Raw genomic sequence first — 13,553 nt, forward strand, 5'->3', positions numbered from 1 at the left:
AGCCTCGTAGACTGATCGAGAGATCAGCATATACTATGAAATCACATAAAATGGTCGGAATGAGTTCAAAGCACAAATCAAGAATTAAACTTATAAAATTGCTTGAAATACTAAAACCAAAAGATCCACAGATAATTAAATAAGAATAAACACAAAAATTGCTTACATGAACACATAATCAGGTGTATAATCGTTCTAGGAAGCAAAAGGATTAGAGCTGTGAAACCAGCAATCATGGCAATACTGTGGCGGTGATCAGAGACGATGAAATTAAGAATTTTTTAGATCAGGTTAAACTTGCGTCCCCTTATATAGAACACCACCTAGGGTTACAACATAGTCCAAAATTTGCATCATAGCCCCTGAAAAGTGTATGTATTTACAGATAAAGACCTTTTGATATTTGATTTGATATACAACAAGACAAAATGCGACACTAGATTATATCAATTTGGGATTACCAAGTCAACATGGTTTATGAAACCATAACCACTTTTAGTATGCCAATGTATTATCATGTGATATTATTAATTAAATATCATATTGAAGAAACACTAAGTGACCCGGTACAGATTATAGATAATCTGGGGGTTAAGTAATGTTTCCCACGAATGAGGTCTAGCTGAGAAGGCTGTTCTTCAGGAGACCTGCAAAACAAACACCGTAAGCTCGTCACTGAGAAGGGGGGGGGTTCCTCCTTGTGACCACCCTCCGGCGTGAGAATCAGACTAGGTTGCTCTGAATATAAGTGTATATTAAGAGATTGCTAGATAACTGGATAGCAGATGATCTTACCATTCCAAGATGTTGGAGTATTTATAGCCGAAGGTAGGTTTTCTAGAAGATACAGCCGGCTGAATAGTATTCCTGTTCAACCAACAGTGGACTATGCACAGGCCATACTGGTTGGTGGGTAGGTTACGGCCAACAGTAACAAAGTCGGCTGCACTATTCCACCAACTGTAGATTATGCACGTCCTACTTACTGTGGATTGTACGCAGGCCATGCTGGTTGGTGAATAGGTTACGGCCAACAGTAACACTATTCCACTAACTGTAGGCCGCGCATGCTCCTCAGTAAGGGTTGGTGAGTAGGCAGCGGCTAATAGTGACAAACAGTACTAGAGGGTGCTCCTCCTCGTCCTGTTGTCGATGAGCTGTCACCCTGTGATTGGCTCATGGGCTGTTCTGGTCAGATCGTCTGTCCTATCCATACTTCTGTAGGTATGGTACAAGAGATCTTTCAGAATCAGACTGGCTCATTTAGGCGGGATTGTTCCCGCCTTGCTCATCCCTTCATGTGACTACTGAAGTAGCTAATGTCTTGTGCGTGTAGCCCTGCTGTCTGCGGGTAGCCTTTCCTGATGGCTTGTATCCGCAACTGCAGGAACAGGCGGGGTACTTCACCATTGGGAGGCTTTCCCTGCGTGTTCAGCTTGTGTACTGCGCGTAAGATCCTATGAGCATGGTGGGTCCTGCGGGAGCAGATGGCCTTTGCGCAGACGTCCCTGCTCCAGGTGAGTCTTGCGGGACCAACTGGTCTCTGCTGGGACCTACCTCTTCAAGTCCCCCCAGTCCAATGTTCTTCTCATGAATGTTTAATAAAGTGAGGTGAACTTTTGGACTTTGAGCAAGGGGTTTTGAAAAGGGTTTCTAGTTTTAAGGTTCTCCGTGGGGATTCTTCCCGCGGGTTTCCTAATGTCACTTGCAAAAATTCCCGATTTTTTTGCTTGATCTTTGGGTATGATGCGGGTAGGTATGTAACCTTCTCGCAAGTCAGGAGCGTTGAGTCTCACTTGTGTGGATTCTCCTTGAGGTTTTAGTGGTTTTGAACATAGTGATCAATTATGTTTAAACCACCAATTCCATCCTGGAGCCTCAAACAATGTAGTTCTCGACGTTCCCGCTATGCGGGGATGTTATTTCCGTTTCCACAAGCATTGCCCAGAAGATCCTTCCTGGTTTCAATTCCCTGCCGAGCGCTAGGTATGTGAAGGGTTTTGCCTTAACACTGTACCCGCGCTCGTCTTACGGTTACTTTACTTTCAAGGTACTCGTGGCGTCAATTCCCTGCGGGTGCTAGGTACGTGAAGGGTTTTGCCTTAACACTGTATCCGCACCCGTCTTATAGTTACTTTGTTGCCGGGGTATTCTTGGCTTCAATTCCCTGCGGGTGCTAGGTATGTGGAAGGTTTTGACCATAACACTGTACCCGCATCCGTCTTATGGTTACTTGGTTGCCAAGGTAAGGGGTATTTTCCCGCTTACTTTTGAATCTTTTTGAATTTTGAATTTTGAAATTCGAAAGGTTGGTGAGGATAAGAACAATCCAAACATCTGAAACGTCATGTGACGGTTTCTTCTGACTGTGTCAGGACGTGCAGGAAGTTATGGTGACGTGACAGAACATGGTCATTCCAGTCGCTTTTTCAGGCGCGTGGGCGTGTTTTTTCGGGCGCGTGGCCGCGAAGTTACTGGCACGTCCTTTCAACAGCTGTTGCCAGCTTGCTTTTTGCCACGTGTCATAGTTTCATTGCACTGTCGATTTCTCTCTCCTCCGCATTAAATTCACCGCATTAATTGCGATTACTATATAAAGGGGGAGAGGGTTATTTGCAATTCACACTTTCACCTCTCTTCTTCTTCTTAGTGATTTCCGGCAAATACTCCCCTTTTTCAGGCAAGCATTTTCCCGAAATCACTTCTTTCTGCAAAAATGTCTTCTCATGATGCTGAAGCTGTAGCCGACGATAGGAGTACTGCTGGCGAGTGCCAGTGTGCTCTACCTGTCGATCAGTACCTGTACATCGTCAGGAAGTTCATGCTCGAGTCTCTCGAGCCTGAGTTTCCTGAATCTCACCAGACTGTGTACGATGCCCCCAGTGGCAAGATCGGGGTATATGCTGCATTCTTTGTTTATGGAAACCTTAGGTTCCCATTGACAAAGTTTATGTACCGTGTCCTGGAGAGGCACGGGGTGCACCTGACCGAGGTGCATCCGATGGCGATTGCCAAGGTCCGGCACTTCGAGTGGGTGTGCCGGATTCTGGGTATTGAGCCCTACGTGGACCGCCTGATGACCTTCTATACTTGGAGGTGCGTCCAAGGGTGGTACACCCTGACAACCCGTATAAAGGGTTTAAAGATCTGCGTGACCGAGCGCAGTCTCCGATCGTGGAAGCGGGAGTTCTTCTACATCTCTGCCCGCGCCATCCCCATTGCTATGAAGTTCAAGAAGGGCCAAGCGCTTCCGAGCCTTCACGCTTCCAGCTACCAGGAGGCGGAATGGTTCGCGAAGATATCCCGGGTCCAATCTCCGGTTTACCGGTTTGCGGAGTCCGGGATGGTGCTGCTGGGGATGAGCCGGGTATGGAAGGATGCGTCTCGGTTTCCTATCCTTCTCGAATACGGTTTGAACTATATTCCTTATGGTATGTCTTGTCTTTCTTGCTGATATTAGTTTATTTTTCTAACTGTTTCTTTTCTTTCAGAGGGGAATAATTTGGAGTCGCTCCTGTTCCCGCGGGAGGCTGACCGTCCCGTACGGGTGGGCACTCGTGCTCTGGACGACAATGAGTTGCCCATCCTGGAGCAAACGGCGGATAGGTTTGTGGAGGTCTATCCGCCAGGCCAAGAGATCCTGAGCCACCGGCGGCCAGGTAAGGAGATATTTTTTCCCGAACCCCTCAATGCTGTACCCGCTGTTGGAAATCCTTACATCCTATCTTCTTCTGAGGAATCCGCAGATGGTCCTCCCCTTGTGCGGAAGAAGAAGACTGCTGCCGGCGTGAAGGGGAAGGAGAAGGCCACAGCTGATCCAGTGGTTCTATCTGACACGGAGTCAGATAGTGAAGAGGTGGCGGGGAAGCCCGGTGGTGAGAAGACCACTGCTCCGGAGGCTACGACCGTTACCTCCGGAGAACCAACGAAGACGACGGTGACCGGTACCAAGAGGCCGGCTCCATCGGGTTCCTCCCCGCCCGTCCGTACGTTCAGGGTCAAGAAAACCCGTAAGTATAATCATAATGCCTTTGTAGATTTGTCACTTCATAATTTTCTTTTAACACTTTCTTCTTTGTGTAGGCGTGGATGTTGACGCAATCCTGGGTGAAACGCAGGGGAGTACCTCCTCGCCAATGACGGTAGGCTCGGTCAGCCTTCCTGAGGCGTCGACCCAGTCGCCTGCGCTTGCATCCGCTGGTCCAGTTGCTCGTTCCATCGAGCCAACTGTTCCGGCCGAGATGACGTCACCGCCGGCCGTGAGTGCGATTTTTACAGCATCCTTCACGGAACCGGCGGTTACTGCTGCTTATAAGGAGGCGGCGACCGTGGCGGAGACCACGACGGCGACCACGGCGGCTGCCACCATGCCCGCGCCACCGGCACCGACAGCCGGACCATCAGGTACGCGCAGGGCTTCCCGCCGATCTTTGCCACCTTCCCATCTGCCTGACCTGTTGGATGGATTTCCTTTAGGTTCAGGTGATGGGTTTGGCGGATATCGGCCTGTCATTGACCCTACAGGTGCGTAGGGTTCCTTTGTTTTTCCCCTTTTTTTATCATCTTTTCCTTACTGTCTTTGTTTCTTTTGCAGTGTCGGATTCCAATGAAGTGTATGTTCCACGATGGAACATACGCCGAGGAACAACCCTTCGTACCCCTGTGGAGTGCGTGGACTGGGCTCGCCACGCTGCTCCTCATGGTGCGTTGGGGGAAGCCATGGCTAGCTACCAGGAGGGTAGGCTAACCAATGAGCTTCGGGTTCTCCAGGCCCGGATGCAGCCGCGCATCGAGCTGCTTTGTCGTGAAAACGACAAGTTGAAAGCAGCTCGCGCCAAAGACGTATCTGAAGCGCGTGCTCTCCGGGAGGAGAACCAACAGCTGGCGGCAGCTGCCGCCGCCAAGGAGAAGGCCTTCAAGGCCCTCGAGGTTGAAGTTCAGGCGCGACTCGAGGCCCGTTCCAAGGCTGCCCAAGCTGTGAATGAACAGCTTCGGCTGGCCAGGGAAACTGCGCGAAACGCAACCGAGAGGGCTGCCCAGGCTGAAGCCGTTGCTGAGCCTCTGCGTTTGGAGAATGAGGAGCTGAAAGGCAAATTAGAGGCTCTCCAACGCGCTCATGATGCCTTGGCAATGGAAGATGCCAAGAAACTCCAGGAAATCCTGGACCAGAGGGGGGTGCTTGACCAAACCGAGCGGAAGCTTAAGGGCGTCGAAGAGGCTGCCGCTAAGGAAGTTTTACTTGCCAACCTTAACAAGAGCGAAGCCGAACGCGCCCATACCGAAGCTCAAGCTGCCCTCCAATGGCTTCTTCGAGAAGCGTTGCCTCAGGTATGTTTAGATTTATCTTCACGCATTTCTTTTGTAAGAAAAGGTTCTAATACTTGTATTTTTTTCTTTGTAGGTTGTGCGTCGGGTCTTTTCAGAGACCTCCTACGATGATGCTATGACCGCAGCCCTCAACGCTTCTCATGATGATGGGGAAAAGGCCGGCTTCATGCTTGGTCTAGGGTTTGTTGAGAAAGGCGTCCCGCCTTCCAACTTCCTTTTGTTCGATGTGGATACCGAAGCCATTTACGACCAAGCATTGAACCAATACGCCGCCTTCCCGCATCCAGTGGTGGAAAAGGTGGATGAAGTAGCTGTTGTTGATGATGGGTTAGCTGTCCTCAAAGCTTTCCTCGAACCACCCCGTTCTTCTGACGGAGCGGGTCCTAGTGGAGGCGGCCCTGAAGCTTGACCCCGAGGATCCCTTTCCATTGCTTAGACTTGTATAGATTCTCTTCTAGGCGGGTAGTAACCCGGCCATTCTTGTAATATATTATTGAAATATAAATCATTTTTGCGTATAAGATTGTTATTTCCTTCTTTGGATTCCTTGCTTTATAAACTCATGACTTGCATACTTAGTTTAAGTTAGCAATTTTCCAAGTGTTGTAGAATAAGTTAACCTCTTGAACGTGGTTGATGATGGGTTAAAGTTTCGCTTCCTCTTCCGTGATTGTGCGGGTAGAACCGTCACTTGCACTTGGTAGGATGGCTAAACTTTAACCTTTATCTGACCTGCGTGCAGGTTTTCCTCATTTCTAAGTATTTAGGATAAGTTAACCTTTGAACGTGGTTGATAGTGGGTTAAAGTTTCGCTTCCTCCTTCGTGATTGTGCGGATAGAACCGTCACTTGCACTTGGTAGGATGGCTAAACTTTAACCTTTATCTGACCTGCGTGCAGGTTTTCCTCATTTCTAAGTATTTAGGATAAGTTAACCTTTGAACGTGGTTGATAGTGGGTTAAAGTTTCGCTTCCTCCTTCGTGATTGTGCGGATAGAACCGTCACTTGCACTTGGTAGGATGGCTAAACTTTACCCATACCTGACCTGCGTGTAGGGTTTCCTTTTTTCCTTGTATTATTTTTTTTTTTTTTTTTTTTTTTATTATTTTTTTTTTTTAGGATAACCTTTGAACGTGGTAAATGATAGTTTAAAGTTTTGCTTCCTTATTTGTGATTGTGCGGATAAGACCGTCACTTGCACTTACAAGGGTGGCTAAACTTTACTTACATCATACCTGCGTGTAGGTTTCCCTTATTTTTAACGTTGTGTTTATGCGGGTTTTGCCGCCTTCCACACGTAACGACTTACTTCTCCCCCTTTATGGTAAACACCGGCACCCGCGGGGAGTTCATAAGAATAAAGGTAAACACATTATGAAAGGAGAATCATTTCCATTAGAAGTGGCTCTTGGCCTTTTCTTTACAAGTATTGGAATTGATCTACATATAACATTTGCGTAATTGAGCTCCATTCCATGTTCTTGGGATGGGAGTGCCATCGAGCCTTTCGAGCCGGTATGCGCCCTTTCCCAGAACTTGTTTGATAACATATGGCCCTTCCCAGACTGGGGCCAACTTTCCTGGGCGTTCTTGGTTCGAAGCCTCGTTGTTACGCAGTATGTAGTCTCCTTCCTTGAAGTTGCAGAGTTTTACCCGCGTGTTGTAGTACTTTTGCATTTGTCGTTTGTAATTCTCTTCACGCACTGCGGCTAAATCTCTGCATTCCTCGGTTAGCATAAGATCCAACCGTCTTTCCGCATCATTGTCTTCTGGCTGACTCAAGACCCTTGGTGAGGGTAAACCAATTTCGACCGGGACCATGGCTTCCGTGCCATAAGTGAGGCTGAACGGGGTTTCCCCCGTACTGGCCTTCTTCAGCGTTCTGTTTGCCCAAAGGACGTGCGGAAGCTCGTCCACCCAGCCGGATCTGTGTTTCAAAAGTCTTTTCTTGATGCCTTCGACGATGCTCTTGTTTGCTCTTTCCACCTCACCATTACCTTGCGGGTGTGCCACTGAGGTAAAGGTGTGGGTGATTTGAAGTTCTTTCAGCCACTGTTGTAGCTTCTTGTCAGCAAAGTTGGTGCCGTTATCGCTCACCAAATTCTGTGGAAGTCCAAAACGACAAATTATAAATTCCCAAATAAATTTTTTGATATGCTTTGCGGTTGTTTGGGCTAAAGGTTTTGCTTCTATCCACTTGGTGAAGTAGTCGATGGCTACCACTAGGAACTGAACATTTCCTGCTGCTGTAGGAAATGGGCCTGTTACATCGATGGCCCACTTCTGAAATGGCCACGAAGAAGTGACTGGAACCAGTTCGTTTTTTGGGCGATGCGTGTTAGGTGCGTAAAGCTGGCAAGACCTGCATTTTCTGATGTATGCCAGTGCATCCGTATGCATCCCCGGCCAAAAGTATCCCGCGTTGTTTAGCTTGGCTACAACAGCGCGGGGGCCTGCGTGTACCCCACAGATGCCTTCGTGTACTTCCCTTAGGAGGTAGCCGGCATCTTGGTTGTCCACACATCTCAAGAGTGGGCCAAGAAAGTTACGTCTGTAAAGGATGTCATTGACGAGTTGATAATTCAGTGCTTTACAGCGTAGTTTTCTTGCCTGTGTTTTTGACTCTGGTAGTATTCCTGCTGCAAGGTAATTTATTATTGGTGTCATCCATGTTTCTGTATTGTTCTGGATGACACAAATTTCCTTGTGCGGGACTGATGGTGCTTCGAGGAGTTCAATGCGGATGTCCTTTCCCAAGTGGGTGAAGGCTAGTGATGCAAGCTTGCTTAACGCATCCGCAGATTTGTTTTCACTGCGCTTGACGTGTATGACTTTACAATCACTAAAATCACGCATAAGGGTTTTTGCCTGGGCGAGGTACAGGGCCATGGTGTCATTCACAGCCGTGTATGTTCCATTTATTTGGTTGGCCACCAGCATGGAATCCACGTGGGCTTCTAAGTTTTTCACTCCCATCTTACGCGCAATTCTCAATCCGGCCAAGAATGCTTCATATTCGGCTTCGTTATTCGTACTTGGAAAGTCCAGCCGAATAGCGTAAGTATATTCTTGGCCTGCTGGGTTGGTTAATTTTAACCCTGCGCCTGAACCCTCGTTACTGGCTGCTCCATCAGTGTAGAGTCGCCAGACATCATTGACGTCCTGTGCTGGGGAGGGTTGAGCCTCCTCCTGGCACTCTTTTTCCCGCGAAACGGGGACTTCTGCAATAAAATCGGCCAAGACCTGGCCTTTTATGGCTGGTCTTGGCTTGTACTTAATTGCATATTCTCCCAATTCAATTGCCCATTTGGCTAGACGTCCCGATAATTCGGGTTTGCCTAGAACATTTGAGAGTTTGAAGTTGGTGAGAATGGTGATTGGGTGGCCCTGGAAATATCGTCTTAACCTGCGTGAAGCGTGTATAAGTGCTAAGACCAATTTTTCGAGGGTAGAGTACCGGGTTTCTACGTCTGTTAGTACACGGCTAACATAATAGATTGGCATCTGGATGCCCTTTCGTTCTACTAGCAAGACTGCCCCGGTTGCTCTATCTGTTGCGGAAAGGTATAGGATTAACTCCTCTCCCGCTTGTGGTGCTGTAAGCGTTGGAAGTTCGATCAGGCGTGACCGAATCTCCTGAAAAGCTGCTTCCGCTTCTGGTGTCCAGCGGAAGTGCGTTTTCTTCAGGCAGTTTCTCAGTGTTGACACGAAAGGAAACGACTTATCCGCATGGTTTGCCAAGAAGCGATTAAGTGCGACTAGTCGCCCATTCAGTGTCTGAGCCTGTTTGATGGTGGTAGGTGATTCCATTTTAACAATGGCTTCGACCTTTTCAGGGTTCGCTCTAAAGCCATCTTTAGTAACAATGACTCCCAAGAACTTCCCTTCTTCCATCCCAAATGAACACTTGCTCGGGTTGAGCTTCATGTTTATCTTTCGGAGCGTGTTGAAAGTTTCTTCAATGTCTTTCAACATCGCCTCAGGCTCGAGGCTTTTGATAACCAAATCATCCATATAGACTTCCAAGTTTCTCCCGATTTGGGCATGAAACTCTTTGTCCATTAGTCGTTGGTACGTGGACCCTGCATTCTTAAGTCCGAATGGCATCATTTTATAACAAAATGTACCATCGGGCGTCCGAAATGCGGTTTTGTCCTGGTCATCAATGGCCATGTGGATTTGGTGGTACCCCTTATACGCATCCAAGAAGCATTTAAGGCGAAATGGCGCCAACGAATCCACTTTGAGATCAATTTCTGGTAACGGATAACAATCTTTGGGGCATGCTTTGTTCAAATCTTTGAAATCTATGCACATGCGCCATTGTTTGTCATTCTTCGGTACCATTACGGGATTTGCAACCCATGTTTGATATCTACTAACGCGTACGATGCCTGCGTCAAGGAGTTCCTTGACTTGGGTTCTACACGCGTTAGTTTGTTCAGGCCCCATTACCCTGCGCTTTTGTACGATTGGCGTAACAGCCGGATCGCATTTGAGCTTATGCTCCGCCTTACTTCGGGGTACACCAGTCATGTCAGCTGGTGTCCACGCAAAGATGTCAGCGTTTTTCTGCAGTAAGCGCTTGAGTAAGGTGCGGGTGGGATCAACAATTGTTGGTCCAATGGTAACGGCCTGGTCGGGGTATTTGCCATTGAAGGCCCATTTTTCCGGTTCAGTGATGGTTGGTTTAGCCTTCTTCAGTTTGGGTTTAGATGAGACAGATGCAATGCATACCTGGGGAATGCCAGAGATCATTGCTACACCCTCAGCTGTTGGCCATCCTATCATGCCGTGGACTGAAGATACCACGGCGTTGAATCTTGCCATCCCATCTCTTCCGAATAGGATGTCGTATGTGTGGTGTGGCTTTTTCATCACGACAAAATCCACGTCTTCTGTGCGTGAATGATTCCCATCAGTAAGAGTAACGGGGAAAGATAGGATACCCAGGGGTGTTTCTGTACTGCCATCAAACCCTTCCATTGAAGCGTAGACCGTTTCCAGGCGTTCCTTGTCTTCATCATCCAGCTTATCAAAGAACTGCCTGTACATCACTGTCGACGAAGCGCCGTTGTCAGCAAGAGTGCGGGAGGTGATGTAGTGCCCCAGCTGGCTTCTGATGACGATGGGGCTTTCTTTGCTGGGGCCTCCTGGCACTCGCGGGAAGCGCACCTCAGCTTCCTTCCACGCGCATGGTTCTATCACCTGTCTTTTTCTTCCTCTGACCTTGCCATGAACCATGTTGATGCTAATGTCGACGGGCTTTCGTCCGTTACCTCTGTACCGGTTGTCATTCCTTCCTCCCTTCCTGATCGATGCCACGAGATGTGCAAGCCTTCCATCCTTAACAAATGTTTCAATAATATCCTTCAAGGATGTGCACTCTTCAGTACCATGACCCTTTGTCCCGTGGAAATCACAGGATTTGCTTTGATCCGCATTAGGTTTCTGCCGGATCGATGGGGCTTTGGGCCATGGCAATTTTTCCGTGGCAAATATCTCCGTGACGCTCTTTGTGAGTGGCGTCCACCGGTGTTTTCGATTTGAAGGGTGTGTGTTGTCCCTTCCGCCAACAAGAGGGCGAGAGCTGGATGAGGTGTCAAAGTTTACCCTTGACTGCCAAATACCTAGCCTCCTCTTTTTGTTCTGCCGGGCGATCCGGACATTGTTCTCTCTTGTCCTCTGCGTGTAGAGGTGCGTACTCTGGGGAAGGTCCCTTCCCAGTTGCTTTTCCGTCTCGGCAAAGCGCTTTGCCGCCGTCATGATGGCATCCCATGTGGATGGCATGCCATCCTTACCCGTCAACGTGCGGATAAGTTCTGGGTATTCGGCGCCTTGGATGAAGGCGGCGCGAACCAGATCCTCACTTATGTTGCCGAGACTAAGCTTTTTAGAGTTGAAGCGAGTGATGAAGTCTAGTAAAGATTCATCCTCCTCTCTCACGCAGTTGAGGATCGTCCACTGCTCTTCAGTGTACTTCCTCTGTTGGCTGAAGTGCTGGCTGAACTTGTTCTGAAAGTCCGCCCAGTCATATATGTGGTGGATCGGTAAACGATCGAACCATGCCCTGACTGCTCCGACCAGAGTCATCTGGAACATGTAGCACCACGTGGGTTCCGTCCAGTTGCTGACGGTAGCCCCCGCAATGAACCTGTTCAGATGGTCGTCTGGGTCGGATAGACCATCATAAGTGCCAATGTTTGACATTTGTTTGGCACTTCTCGGGGCGATTGCCTCCGCAATGTCTCTTGCGAATTTTGACCTTCCTGCATTTGTGGCAGTTGGTCTAAAGGTTTTGGAGAAGTCACGCGGGTTTCTCTCCGTGATTGGTTTAAAAGCTTCCCCAAAATTCCTTTTTGGTTGGACGTCCGTGTCCTTACGCTTCCCTTTCGCCTTATGGCGAGGGTTCGCGTCGGTATCAGACTCCAACTCGTCTTCTGAGTACTCGCAGTCACTGCTCATATTGAGGTGTTGGCGAGTACTGGTGAATTCGTCAGCCTGTTGAGCTGAACGCAAGCGTTCATCCAATTCGGCTTGGAATTCTCTTTGCCGTGCTTCGGCCCACGCCTTCACTTGATCTAGTGTTTGGCGAGGGACCTTCGTTCGTTTTTCCAGTTGGGTATCGGTGAACCCCAATGGAATATTTACTCCACTTGCCCCGGCTTGGGTAGTCGGGGTAGTGTTCGTAAGGATTGTATAACCGCCGGTGTTCCCCCCAGTTGCTGGGGTGGTTACCGGGGTTTCTTGGTCAGTTACAGGCCTTTGGACCGGAGTAACGTTAACCATTTCAGAAATTGTGAAAACTAAAATAGTTCTAGCTTTGTCCCACGGATGGTGCCAATGAAGAAACACTAAGTGACCCGGTACAGATTATAGATAATCTGGGGGTTAAGTAATGTTTCCCACGAATGAGGTCTAGCTGAGAAGGCTGTTCTTCAGGAGACCTGCAAAACAAACACCGTAAGCTCGTCACTGAGAAGGGGGGGGGTTCCTCCTTGTGACCACCCTCCGGCGTGAGAATCAGACTAGGTTGCTCTGAATATAAGTGTATATTAAGAGATTGCTAGATAACTGGATAGCAGATGATCTTACCATTCCAAGATGTTGGAGTATTTATAGCCGAAGGTAGGTTTTCTAGAAGATACAGCCGGCTGAATAGTATTCCTGTTCAACCAACAGTGGACTATGCACAGGCCATACTGGTTGGTGGGTAGGTTACGGCCAACAGTAACAAAGTCGGCTGCACTATTCCACCAACTGTAGATTATGCACGTCTTACTTACTGTGGATTGTACGCAGGCCATGCTGGTTGGTGAATAGGTTACGGCCAACAGTAACACTATTCCACTAACTGTAGGCCGCGCATGCTCCTCAGTAAGGGTTGGTGAGTAGGCAGCGGCTAATAGTGACAAACAGTACTAGAGGGTGCTCCTCCTCGTCCTGTTGTCGATGAGCTGTCACCCTGTGATTGGCTCATGGGCTGTTCTGGTCAGATCGTCTGTCCTATCCATACTTCTGTAGGTATGGTACAAGAGATCTTTCAGAATCAGACTGGCTCATTTAGGCGGGATTGTTCCCGCCTTGCTCATCCCTTCATGTGACTACTGAAGTAGCTAATGTCTTGTGCGTGTAGCCCTGCTGTCTGCGGGTAGCCTTTCCTGATGGCTTGTATCCGCAACTGCGGGAACAGGCGGGGTACTTCACCATTGGGAGGCTTTCCCTGCGTGTTCAGCTTGTGTACTGCGCGTAAGATCCTATGAGCATGGTGGGTCCTGCGGGAGCAGATGGCCTTTGCGCAGACGTCCCTGCTCCAGGTGAGTCTTGCGGGACCAACTGGTCTCTGCTGGGACCTACCTCTTCACATATGACATGCTATATTGTAAGTTAAAATAAGATATAATATGTTATAATAACAATATTATTTAATATGATATGCTCTGACTAAAGTAATGTGGCAATATCATCTTGACATTATACTATAAGATAGTTATAACCAATGGCGGATCAAAGGATTTTTTAGAAGACTCGTTGTTTTTATTTGATCCAATTTCATAGGGTTAGACATCAAAAAATTCGGGCCGGTTCGACGATTCGGGTAGGATAATGTTCATCATATGATAAAAATACGATACAATAATCATGGGGTTAGTAGTACCTTTATTAATTCATCAACCAAGGGTGTTTGTTTGACGAGTCAAATGAGCTTGGATAAATAATTTTGT

The 13,553-nt window shown here is 48.1% G+C and overlaps 1 protein-coding gene across 1 annotated transcript in view; it reads right to left on the bottom strand.

The window, feature by feature from the left end:
- The window catches only part of LOC143555688 (serine carboxypeptidase-like 42), a 255,347-nt gene that overhangs the window by 162,598 nt on the left and 79,196 nt on the right, over positions 1–13,553 (bottom strand). The gene's annotated exons all lie outside the window — the stretch shown is intronic.

The sequence above is a fragment of the Bidens hawaiensis genome, unplaced genomic scaffold, assembly GCF_021521415.1.
Source record: "Bidens hawaiensis isolate Kalapana, Puna unplaced genomic scaffold, B.hawaiensis_p1.1 tig00018246_1, whole genome shotgun sequence".
NCBI lineage: Eukaryota > Viridiplantae > Streptophyta > Magnoliopsida > Asterales > Asteraceae > Bidens > Bidens hawaiensis.